Genomic DNA, 13972 nt, shown 5'->3' on the forward strand with positions numbered 1-13972 from the left:
TTCGTCATATATCAGTATTACCATTCGAACTTCTCACAAAGATAAAAACAACGTCTACATTTTATGCTACAACAACTCATCATCTCAAGGTGACAAGTTTCTTAAATTTTTTCCATTTTTCTATTTAAAGTAAATAACTGTAAAAAAATATTATTATTTTAAAAGAACTCATCACCTCGAGATGCGAGTTTCATAGAAATTAATTAAATAATAATGACATATTATAAAAACAATATCCTTCAGAACTCGTCACGTCAAGGTGACGAGTTCCCCATGTACCGTAGAAAATGTCGTAGATCCTAAAATAATTTTTTAACAGTCCTATATCCCAAATTTTTTATCTTGATTGACTTATTGGGCCAAAAAAACGTGCAATTCAATTCAACTCAACTCAGAAGTTACCTTTCAAATGTGAATTCGAATATGGTATGCATAGTGAATCCATAAATATTTTTAGAGTGAATATATATACATTAATTATTGATTTTTTCATATGAGGCAAGTATAAATAATAAATTTTAATAATTTATATTACTAGTAGTATATTTTAATCACTAAATTAGTAACTCATGCTAATTCAATTACGTAACACGTTAATTAAAATGGATTAATTTTATAATTTGACTATAAACTTTAGATAAACTATTAATTTGATCCTAAGTTTTATTTGAAATATTATTTTGACCCTTAAATTTTAGATAAAACATCAATTTAACCCTTGAATCCAATTCGTCAACCACCACTGTCATTGTTAACCGAGCTCGACTTTGAATTTTTGAATTCCGTAACTGAGATCAGAAGTTTGTTTGCAGCAAAATATGGGATAGCTTCAAAGCAAACCCAAAGTTGGAGGAGGTTGATGCCGACATTATTACCATTGGCATCCATTTTACAATTTTTGTGCAGTAGACTCAGGTCAACACTTTCCAGTTTTTATGATTTTGAAGGTATGGTGTGGGTTGGCTTTTGTTTTGATTTGTTTTACCTTAGATTCTTATGGACAACTGAAAACCTGAAAAAGGAAATATAATATGGGGTATTCTCTTTATTATCTCTTTGATACCAACAGTCATGTTATCCCATACTAATATTTCACTTATATCCACAACTAGATTTTCATGGTCACTTGTATCGAGATAAATGATAAAACCTAGTAGTACTTTTTAACGTGAAAAAAAATATAATACCAAGGACTAGATTACAGTAAACAACGAGTCCAGAGTAAAAAAAATGTAGAATACAACTATAAACTATCCATTCTAAACTGTACATCCGATCTCTTCCCTGAGGATCTTCACGGCTTCTGAAACTCCATCCTGAAAATGAAGAAGTTTCAGATAATCTCATTACCCTCAACAGAACCAAAAAATTGAAAGAGGAAAGGAGTAAATCCGCATAAAATAGATGCCAGTGCCACCACTGGGTTGGTTGGAAATTGGGATTTTTGACAGTTGATGTCTCAAACAATATACACAGTTATTTGAAATGATCATCTGCCATCCAAACACAAGTTCTTCTTAACCATTAGCTGCCATCAGTTTATTACTGCTATTGCCATAACCAGGCTATTACTTTATGCAGTATCCCCAAGTAAATGCATGATGCATCGATGACAATGATAACATTCATAATGGCACATTTACATAGAGGGTTGATCTCTAAAGTGAGAGGAATCACTTAATGTGTTGGCATTCACTTGTGGAGATTAGGAAACCAATCTTTTACCATTTAGTTCTGCATAGATACTACAGATTTTAAATGAATGAACAGTAAAAATGTATCACAAAGGCAGTCATTACTAGGGCTGAGCAACAAAACCGAGAAAATCAAAAAACCGACACGAACCGAGTAAAACGGTTCGGTTTGACCTTATACGATTCGGCTTTCGGGTTGATTAAAACATTCAAATCTTCTAATTCGGTTCGGTTCGGATTTTTCATATGGAACCCATTTGTTCCATATTGAACCGGATAAAAAAATTGGTTCAGTCTCCAGCCGGTTACCCACTTAGGCACTTGCCCTTACGGCCTTACCTTTAAGCGATTAAGCGGTAATACAAAAAAAAAAAAAAACTAAATCTAAATAGCAATATTTTCTCCCCTCTTCTCCATCCCGTCACTCAGCCCTCAACCGTTATTGATTCTATGAACGATCTGACCATCTCGATCGTATGGCCGCTTCTCTTCCTCTTTCTGGTCCACGGTTCTCACTGCTTCTACCTTCCCGATGTCTCCCCCGAAGACTTCCAGAAGGTAGACTTCCGGTTTCTCCCTGTGTTTCTTTCTTTGTTTTGTTTGATCTTGTTTGAATTTGCCGGAGAATAATAGGATTCAAATAAGATCCTTCCTAGAGGGAAAATTAATGAAATTTTTGTGTTGGAAATGGAAATAACTTGTCTGATTCAGCTAGGTTTTTTCATTAGAATAAGTTAACTATATTTTTCACTTGTTGATTTCGTTTTCGGTTTCATTATTTTATTTGAAAACGTTGAGCGTGGACTGATTTAGCTAATTTGTAATTGTATTTATGCTGATCATGTTCTTTAATGCTACCTAGAATAATTGTTGGTTAAGATTTAGGAACTGTATCCTAAAAGAGGTTTAATATACACAATTTGGTTTTTAATTTGTATCTTCACTCTAACCTCTTTCGCTTTTGATAGGATTCATATAGATCGCCACTAGAATAGTAGTTAATGAAAAATTTGTGTTGGAAATGGAAATTACATCTCAGATTCAGCTAGGTCGTTCAAATTAGAAGTTAGAACAAGTTAACTTCATTTCACTTGATTTTGGTTTCAATTTTTCCCCTTTTATTTGAAAACATGCACCCTTTTAGCTAATTTTCGGTTTCAGCCTGTCCTGGGTTTTGATTGTAAATCTGTTGTGGGATTAGATGAATTTGATGTAATGGGTAAATTCTAAATGGGCCGGTTGTTTGGGTTTATTGGTTAAAGTATTGGGTCTGATGGGTTTAGGTTTTGTACATGGGTTGTATTGGGACATTTGAGCTTGGTTTTAAAAAAAATATTTCCGGTTTATGAAAACCCGAATTACCGAACCGAATCGAAAAATTCGGTTTCACATATTTCGGTTTTTTAACCATTCGGTTTCGGATTAAATTTTAAAAATCACTTATTTCGATTCGGTTCAATTTTTAGTAAAAAACCGAACCGAACCGAATACACCCCTAGTCATTACCTCGGGAGAAATCCTTTTACCAATTTCTAATGCACATGCTTTGATTCTAAGAGATAATGCACCATGTATTGCTTGTGATAGTACATATGCTGCAACCCGAATAATTGTGTTACTAATATCTTCTGGAACGAGGTGATTTCTTCTCAACGGTTCAGGAGCAACTCCAAGCCAAAACATTTTCTATGCCCAGTAGAATTGGTCCAGCATAAACGGACATATAATCTGCCATGCAATGATAGTTATCTTTGAGAATTGGATGAAGAACACCATAGCAATACACACAATACAAATGTAAACTACAGTTAAAAAAAAGCGTGTAGACTACAATGAATTTATATGAAACTATGTTGCATGCCATATATGATGCCCATCATCATCATTAGATGCCCTTAACAAGTAAAAATTAATCAAATGCTAAACAAAAAATCTGCTCTAACAATAATGGAGATCTTCAACTATGAGTATAGCTGAAAAGGGTTTACCATGCAACTGACCTGAGGGATACCTGCAAGTAGTGCTGCAGCAGTGGATCCACTGGCTTTCCATTGAAGATAAATCAAAAATAATTTCCACTTTGCATTTAACTGAAATAAGAAGTCCACATAAAGAAAATAAATGAGAGAAAATTCTCACCTCCCTCCATGATGAATTGCAGCTACACATTTCGGGAACAGCCAATTGTAGGGTATCATACTAATTTTGCAAGATAAAAGAATATTCATCATAAAAATGTTAGGTTTTAGAAATAGTTAAGGAATGTGATGTTTAAAAAATAGTCCAAAAAGCTTATCATCCAAATCTTTCTGGAAACACTTCAAATCTGTATCATTATGACCTCGAGGAAATTGTGGATTTTACAAATTAGTTTTCTTGTTACATTCTAAATCAACAAGTTTTTGATACGCTGAAAACTGTGAGCACATATCTAAGGAAGACACCTGGAGTGAATGAACTTACAGCTCTGTCCCCCTTGGGGATGGTATTGTTCCAAAACCATGTAAGAATCTGTTGAGGATTATAAGGTGTTTCACACTCTGGTCATCCACTTCCTGAAGCCATGCCTCCCATTACTACATCCAACTACATTCTTGCTTATTTTCAGATTTTTTTTGCCCTATAAATAACTGAACCCCCAAAGCTATTTGGTTATAAACATTCTAATGGGTCATGGCTTTGGTTTTCATCTTTGATTTGTTTATCAGCTTTGTATTAGGACTTAGGAATTCGGTCCTCACCATACAGACAACATTTATCAGTGAAGTTATACAATAAGGAGTTTCTTTTAATTCCTTAGCCTACTGTCCCAATGTTATCCTTGCTTCTACCAGCCTTCAAGTTTAATCTTCATCTTTTTTCTGGTATCTGGATGAAACTAGAAAAACTCACCCTGAAAAGCAAAAGAGCCGGCTATCAAAAAGAGATATCCCCTTTAGAATTGACCACCTTTGATTCAAAACGGAAGATGCTTCATAGGTAATTTCCAGGATTGTTGCATCTAATGGTTCATAGCCATCTGTAAAAAGGATGAATCTGTGACACGTAACTATCTAGAACAGTTCGGATAACCTCTAGAAATGCTCGAGGATTCCTCATAAACCCCATGCTGCAAACAGAAAATGAACACTTAGTTCAGAAAAGAAACAGAAAATACACTTTAAAGCTATTATCCATTAATGAATCATAAATAAGAATACCCAAACATGCATAATAAGATCCATACACATTACAAGTCCACCAAATTATGAATATCAAACCATGTTCTGTCAATAGTTAAAGTTAAAACAATTATGTTACACAAACACCGATATACAGAGATAACACAATAACTGAGGGAGATAAAAGGCACTTTCTGCAGCCAGCTATCACGCAACGCTTGTGAACCTACCTTCCAATAGAACTCAGCCCTATGAATACTGGTGGCCTTGACAATGGAGTTTTTAGAAAATATTGTAGCTCCGCATCAGCTGGACACAAGTCATCAGTTGTTAGATTCCCGGAGGAAAGCAGTGTTGAAATTTGTCCACATTCCAGGCAGGAAAACTGCCACTCTATAGGGACGAACCAAAAGCCACAAACCCGAGTATTTGATGGCCAATAATCTGTTAACACATTGATATCATAAGCAATCCAAATATAAGGAAGAAGGAACAGAACAGAAAAGAGGGTGCAGTGTTACAGATAGGATTGCAGAATCAAATAGTTATATTAAAAAAAAAACCTCTATCGTAAAAGCCAATCCAAAAAAATTCAGCACATATAAACACTGTCAAATGTTTCGCGAAAGGAATCTGAAACATGAAGTGCAGAAACTAAGGTGTTACCAGGGCACTCAACAATTCCTTTGCTAAACCCATACCTGTGACATAAAAGCCTTTGATAGTCAGAGATGGGTGTCATGTATTCATCTTAATATCTTTTTCCAAAGACATAACTCACAAAAATTATTGATGAATCGACTGCATGCTCATCTCATACTTGTTTCAAATTTTCTATTAAATCACAAATAAAGCCTCGTATGGGATTTATTTCATAAATTCAAAGATTTTTTAGTACTCTCTGTCTAACCTTATTGTCGGAACCGTCTTTCGGTTGGGCCCGAAATTGGGCTTCGACTTGAATAAATGTGTTAGTAGTCGCCACCGATCATTTTAAAAAATATTTTGGCTGATCGGACACCATCTTATCTGATCTGCTTTTACTAAAAATGTATCGGGTTCGGGAGTCGGTTACGGTCAAGGAAGGGTTAGCACCCTTGAACTGACCAATTAATTTGTCGGTTGTCTTAATTGCGAAAATTTAAAATTTAAATTTAAATTTAAAGATTCAATTCAAATTAATTATCTTTGATCGATTGAAAGTATCCCTAAAAATGTAGAAATAATAAGTAAATAAATCCAAGGAAAAATAAAAAAAATAATAAGAAAATAAAATAAGAAAATCCAAACGAAAATAGTGTCTACACGTTGCCATAATCAAGCCAATTCTCTCTGCATGCTTATAAGACCAATTATATGTGCTTTAAAACATCTGTACCCAAGTTCATCCAAAGGGAAGTTTGAATGGAAGTATGGAACTCCCAAATATAAAACTCTTTCGACTACTACCAAAGGAAATTCGAAATACAGCAATTCATAACCGCAAACTACGTAAATAAAACATCAAAATATAACTGGTAAACTACAAAATAATACCGGCATCTCGATACGAGTTCAATCCAAACTGAAAATGAGATTTCTCGGGAAATGGGTCTCTCAATAGAAGAAGCCAAGTACTTTTCCACCAACATTCTTTCTTCTGGTTTCTTCGTGGTCCATGATTCCAGCAGATGTGGTGAGCGCAATATATCCAAACTGTCTGGAAGGAAGTAACCGAGCAGTCCAACCCTCAATCTCCTTCACTCCGATAACAACACGAGGACTGATAACCCCACGCTTGTTCAGCCTTCCATTTAGTTCAACCACGATTTTACCAGCTCTATGATCATCTACATACTCAAACTCTCAAATGTAACCATGCTTCTGCATGACCAAAAGGAACGTGATGACAACTTTAGAGGACGACCTGACCATCACTTGCCGTTTTCCCCTCTTCTCCGCGTTGTACATACTCTTGAGTGCATCCTTCAGAACGCTCACCCTCACCATTTTTTTAAAATACAAGTTGTTCCTGCTTATGTACCTTTAGGACTTTTAGGGTTTCTGGTCTTTAAAGGAGCGGTTGCAATGATTCACAATTTAGAGGACTAAGTGGTCATGCAAGTTTGGTTCTATATCTCCCCCAGTTCAGTATGCAAGTGTGGATTTGAAAGTAAAAATGGCGTGTGAAAGGGTGGAGAGCAGTGGGCTTGAGGAAAGAAATTAAAGGAAAAAGACCTTCACGAAGAAGTGCGTGCATCCATCCTTAAAACCAAAAATGGTGGCCCCCCCTTTTGTGTTTTTCCTCCTCCTTAATGGTGCTTGAATTGTAAAAAAACCCAGGGAGTTGGATCCTGCCCCCTATTTAACGTGGCCCCCAACATTATTTAAAGTCAAGACCCTATTCCCACTTTCCTTTTTTGAGAGGAAAATAAGCAAACAACGTGACAGGTGGTGAAAGTGGTTTAGTGGGTATGTAGTGTGGTTGAGATAATGGTATGTAGTGTGGTTGAGATAATGGTAGGTAGTGGTGAGATAATAGTGGGCTTAAAAAAATAATAAATAAATAAATAAATAATAATAGTAATAATAAATAAATAAATATTTTTGTGTAGACCCGGATAAAAACGGGTGTCTTCAGCTACCCCTCTTTATACATTTTTTGTGTTAACAAGAATAGGGCAAAGATGAAAAGACAACAATTTTTTGTCCGGTTCTCTTTGATTTGAGACTTGATATGTTTGTGTTGTGGGGGTGACATGACTCATACGTGATGAAGAGTTCTGGTCGTCTAAGGGTTGACAAGGCTCCTACGTGATGAGGAGATCAAGTCGGGTGATGACATGGTTCTTACGTGATGAGGATGGCATGCCATACAAGGGTGATAACACAGTTCCTACGAGATGAGGATGACTGGTTATCTGGGGTTGACATGGCTCCTACGTGATGAGGAGATCAGGTCGGGTGTTAACACGGTTCCTACGTGATGAGGACGGCATGCCATCTAAGGGTGATAACATAGTTCCTACGTGATGAGGATGGATGGTTATCTGGGGTTGACACGGCTCCTACGTGACGAGGAGATCAGGTCAAGTGATGATACGGTTCCTACGTGATGAGGATGGCAGACCATCATTAGGGATGATAACACAATTTCAAGAGAAACCAACTCACATATGATGCTTCAAGAGAAGCCACCTCAAAAGAGATAAAATATGTTTCAAGGGAAACGATCTCAAAGAAAATAAGATTTGTTTTAAGAGAAACATCTCGAAGTTTAGTTGTTATTTCATGAGAAACGATCTCAAAGAAACTAAAACTTGTTTTAAGGGAAATAATATCAAAGTTTGGTGTTTCATAAGAAACGGTCTCGAGGGAGACAACACATTTCAAGACAAAATGTCTCAAATGTGGGTGTTTTAAGGGAAACTGTTTCAAGAGAGACAAAACCCGTTTCAATGGGAACTGATTCAAAGATTTTTCATTTCAAGGGAAACGCTTTTAAAGTTTATGTTTCAAGAGAAACTGTCTCAAGGGAGACAAAATTTGTTTCAAGGGAGATAACTTTTTAAAGGGAAACAATATCAAAGTTTTTGTTTCAAGGGAAACTGTCTCAAGAGAGACAAAATTTGTTTCAAGAGAAACTGTCTCAAGAGAGACAAGATTTTGTTTTAACGGAAACTGTCTCAAGAGAGAAAATGGTGAGCACGATTCCCTTCGTCGTGAAGTTGAAAGCGTGGATGGCCCCTCCGTTGTGAAGTTGAGCCTTGGAATTGGATATCCTTCGTCGTGAAGTTGAAATCCAGTATGCTGTTTCGAGGCCAATATCCTTCGCTGTGAAGTTGAAATTGACTTTGAAACTGAAAAGTTTGTTGACAGACACTCATTCTCTGAGTTGGATATCCTCCGCCGTGAAGTTGAAATCCAATCTGGAGATGGATGCTGCTTGTGTGTACGATTCCCTTCATCGTGAAGTTGAAACCGTGGATGGCCCCTTCGCCGTGAAGTTGAGCCAGGAATTGGATATCCTTCGTCGTGAAGTTGAAATCCAAGTAAGTTGTATTGTTCCGAGTCCAATATCCTCTGCCGTGAAGTTAAAATTGGCTCTGGAACTGGGAAATTGTTTGTTGACAACCAATCGTCCCTTCGCTGTGAAGTTGAACTTGTGTTGTCTCGAGTCCAATATCCTTCGCTGTGAAGTTGAAATTGGCTCTGAAACTGGGAAGCCCCTTCGTCGTGAAGTTGAGCCTCAAAATGGCACGATATCCTCCATCGTGGAGTTGAAATCGTGGATGTGTGGGTACGATATCCTCCGTCGTGGAGTTGAAATCGCGGATGGCCCCTTCGTCGTGAAGTTGAGCCTTGACTTGGATATCCTTCGTCGTGAAGTTGAAATCCAAGTATTGTATGTTGCGGGTAGACACGATTCCCTTCGCCGTGAAGTTGAAACCGTGGATGACCCCTTTATTGTGAAGTTTGACTTCGAGCTAGATATCATTCGTCGTGAAGTTGAAATCTACTCTTGAGCAAATTGTGTCGCTTTGAGTCCAATATCCTTCGTTGTGAAGTTGAAATTGACTCTGAATGAAATTAGAAAGTTATTTGTCGACAGACAGTTGCCCTTTCACTGTGAAGTTGAGCAACCACCATCAATTTCTAAATGTGCTTTGAATCGAGTATCTTTCATCTTGAAGTTGAAACTTGACTCTAAAGCTGCAAAAATTATGTATGTGAAAAAAATGATGCTATAAAATGCATGCATAATGAATTAGTTCTTGTTTTATTCATCGGACAGAATCTCATTTTTTATCTGCTGGTTCCTGCACGTGGAGGAAAGACCTTCGGAAGATCTGATAATTCACATCAGGATATTGAATTCCCAAAGATGCCCCAATATTCGATATTGAATCTTCAAAGATGCCCTCATTGTTCCTCACTTCTTACTTCAACATTGATTCTAAACATGAGTTTTGTGTCTGAGAGCCACATGTCATTTACCAAGATCCACTCTAGAGAGATTGTCTTGTTTAAAAAATGTTTTTCTTTCTCTTTTATTTTCAAAGTTCTGAAAATATCAATTAAAAGAGTTTCGAAAAATGTTTAATCAAAAGTTTTGAAAATTTTGCCCCTTTCACGGTTTTACAATTGAGATGAATCATAAAACTAAAGTTCATTGGTTATTAAAGAATTAATAACATTGTTAATCATTCAATAAATTATAGCTATTTGACAAGTGCCGAGATCAAAGCTATCTTTGGGAAATGGTTAAACAAGGAAAATGATAAAAGTCTCAGATTATTGTGTTTGGTCAAAGGTCTGGCATTTTTGTTTATTTAATGCCCAAAGGTTTGATGGGTAGCTTGTATGCTCATATACTAGAAGTGTTCTCTAACTCCTGGTTTTCATGGTCACCCTCGGATTGTGCGATGCCTTATCAAGGAATTGGTGCGATCGCCTCAGCTGCACAATTTTTATATTCGAGGCGCCTTTTCAAGTTTTCAACTCGAATCTCCCTTTGGTTTCAAGACGTTATTCAGAATTTACGTCTTGAATCCCCTTTTTTTCCTCTATCATGCATTAAATATTTTAGAAAACGTTTTTGCAAATAAAGATTAATCATGATGGGCGGGATAAAATCTGAAGATAGTCTTTTCTATTCAGAAATCTATGTATGATTAGAAGGGACTTTTAAGACACGTAACGTAGGTCATGGTTCAAGGTTATGAAAGAAAATGATAAATAAGCCCAAACAAGTGTTTCAGGGTATTAAACCAAGGATCAATTCATTCTGATACTTTCAATTCTATCTTGCTCAATTTGAATATGCTCATATGTGTTTCTCTTGATTTTCTCTGGATGTTCCATGAACTTTGAGTGAAGCGATTCTGGAATTATCATGCTTGATCAATCTCATAATTTGAATCTCGACGCGTCATTTGAATCGAGTGAATCTTTGCATATGCGTCTTGTTTTCTTTTTTCTTCACTTTTTCCTTTGTTTTTGTTTCTTTTTATTTTCTCTTTGCTTTTCTCTTTGCTTTTCTCTTTTTTATTTTTGTTATGATTGGATCTTTGCACTTGGCATTTGGTATCTCATTTGGATTGATGTCTTCACTCATGTGAGTTGATTTCTTCCACCTTACCCCCCAGTGTGGAGGGTGATCCTTGGTTAGGGTTGAATCAGAAGAAAAAATTTTATAGGCTCAAAAGGGGACACAATGGATATATATTTTCTCCTGTTGTGAAGGGGTACAGAAAGAAAGTCGTTCATCATTTTATACATGGAAGCTTTCACAAAAGAGGTATCCCCAGGGGGATAGATTTTCAGGATAAATTTTATTCACATGAAAACAGTGTAATTAATGCATAATAGAATTATTTCGAATGAATTCTTTTTTTTTTTGTTTCTTGCTCCCAACATGTCTCAATGTGCAAGCTCCCTGCGAGATGCCCCAAGTTGTGTCTTAGAAGACTACACATGTTCAAATGAACAACTCAATGCATTAGGTTTTAATGGTATAAAAATGTCAATTTTGAGTCTAAAAAGACAATGGTGTGACTTTGTTGACTCAAAGAAAGGTATGGGTATGATTTTTTGTGTATCTAAAAGATAAAAGGAATGTTCAAAAGTTTCAAAGGGTGGTAATGTCAAAATCTGGTCTTTTGGTAATGACCATGAGTTATTTTGGGTAAAGAAACACAGTATTTTATTTTGGGGTTTTAGACAGAATAAGAGAGGTATGATCTTGCCATATGTAAAAATATATAATTCTTGAAGAATTAAAAGAATCCTCAATTCATTTAATATTCAAAGAACTAAAGATTAAAACTCGTTCAATTATTCCACCTTAGAAGGTAGTATAAATTCAATCGTTTAAAAGATTAAGCAAACATGAAATATCAAAAGTGTGTTCAAACAAGACAATGCTCTCAATGCAAATGATAGATGTCATACCCTGTTCTTCGATTGTCCATGCCCCTGAATCTATCAGGTTTTGGATCTTGTGCTTCGGTGCCTTATAGTTATCAGAGGAATATCCGGAGCTTCCTATGTGGTAACTGCACACAGCTTCAACATCGTAGTCTTTAGGATATGGGGACTCTTTTCTCAGATTATCTTGGCAGACTTAGTCCTATAATCAGCTGATCCGGTTCCCACTGTACTGATTTTAATTTTTTAATTATTAAAATCATGTGGTATCGTGTGGTTAAGAACACTCCATCGAATTCTCCATGAAGAAATTTTATGTTTATGAAAATACTTAAAAATGAAACGTAAATGCAAAATAAAAAATGCATGAAATGTTCGAGGTATTGATCCGAAAACATGTCTGCTATTATAAATAATCTTTATTGGGACAAAAGTGTTTTATATTTTAAGAGACAATAGACATATTTAAAGGTACATCCGGACTAAATCCTCTAGACTCGAAAGAGGTTGACTAGTCTTCTGCCTTAGTCTGTTACCGGTCGAATCCCTGTCGAACAGCTCCGGCTTTTCTGGCTAAACCATGCAAATGATGAGATGCTTTTTGTACTTGTTCTTAGAATTATCGAATGATTGCATCTCTGGCTTTCATCCTTTTCCGAACCTGTTCTCTAACGGAAACGCCATTGAAATCCTCCATCAAAGGGATTATCTGAAGTTCATTTGATTGTTTCTTGAATTTGTTGACAATGACTTCCAATTCAGCTATCGTTTTGTCATATTGTTCTTGTTGTTTTTGAATGGACTCTCGAGGTCAGTAACCTTTTACTCATCTTGCCCCTGTCACCTTTGTCAACCCATTTTTGAAAAGTTGACTTTTGATGTACTTGATTGTGGATACCACGTCTTCTTGATCGAATGTGACACATAGTTGCCTTGCAGATTGTCCTCCTTTTCTTTCTGAGTCTTTTCTGACCACAGTCGGACCCCAGCGTTTTTCACCTCTTGTATTATAACACTTTTGTCCATTAATTCAAATTATTTATATTTAACAAACATATTTTTGGTGGATCAACACCTATTTTGAATGATATAAATGATAAAAAAATAAAGTAAAAGAAAATAAAAATCAAAGGAAAAAAAGGTTAGTAAGATAAGGATAATAAAAAAAAGAATACTAATGAAAATAAAAAATCTTACCCCACATGATATCTACCCTACATGTAAATTTTAAACCAGCCCTAACAGCATAAATTTCTAGTTCACATGCTTTGAACAGAAAATAAGCATGAAATGATCTCAAAATAGCCTAGGGTTTGAAATGAGATTTTGGGGTGAGCTCTAATTTCCTATAGTCTCCCAGTTTAGGTTCTAAAAAAGGTACTCGAGTTCTCCTTGCTGGTGCCCCCTTTGGCTTGCCAGACCCTTAATCTTAAGCCCATTACAAGCTTGTGTGGACTAAGTTAAACTCGAGAGGAAACATTCCCTTATGCCCATACGAAGAATAAATTCACACGAAGACATAAGGTATATGAATCCCGAAGGTTACTTGCTAGGCCCATACGGAGAATAAATTCCCACGAAGGCGTCGCTTTCTCCCCACTTAAAAGGGTTCGGAGCTCGGGTATAGAGCTAGAGATGACAATTTTGAAAAATATCTGAAATCATTAAAAAACGTTAAAACAACTATTTATTTGAAAAAATAATCAAAGATAAATAATAAGAATCGAATAAATAAATTAAAATTTAAATTTGCAATATTCGCTCAAAAAGACAACCGAAAATTAATTATGGCCAGACTCACTTACCTGTCCCCAGTGGAGTCGCCAAGCTGTTGGAACCGTCTTTCGGTTGGGCCCGGAATTGAGCTTCGACTTGAATAAATGCGTTAGGAGTCGCCACCGATCATTTTAAAAAATATTTTGGCTGATCGGACACCATCTTACCTGATCTGCTTTTATCAGAAATGTGTCGTGTTCGGGAGTCGGTTACGGTCAAGAAATGGTTAGCACCCTTGAACCGCCCTTTCGGTACCAATTAATTTGTCGGTTGTCTTAATTGCGAAAATTTAAAATTTAAATTTAAAGATGCAATTCAAATTAATTACATTTGATTGATTGAAAATATCCCTAAAAAATGTCAGATAAGAAATAATAAGTAAATAAATCCAAGGAAAAATAAAAAAAATAATAATAATAAAATAAAATAAGA

At 35.9% G+C, this 13972-nt stretch overlaps 2 pseudogenes; both read right to left on the reverse strand.

Moving 5' to 3' along the window:
* Positions 1-1130: 1130 nt before the first annotated feature.
* The window catches only part of LOC120173913, a 30543-nt pseudogene continuing 17701 nt past the window's right edge, over positions 1131-13972 (reverse strand).
* Positions 6344-6859, reverse strand: LOC120173911 (annotated as a pseudogene).

The sequence above is a fragment of the Hibiscus syriacus genome, unplaced genomic scaffold (genome assembly GCF_006381635.1).
Source record: "Hibiscus syriacus cultivar Baekdansim isolate YM2019G1 unplaced genomic scaffold, ASM638163v2 tig00111993_pilon, whole genome shotgun sequence".
Classification (NCBI taxonomy): domain Eukaryota; kingdom Viridiplantae; phylum Streptophyta; class Magnoliopsida; order Malvales; family Malvaceae; genus Hibiscus; species Hibiscus syriacus.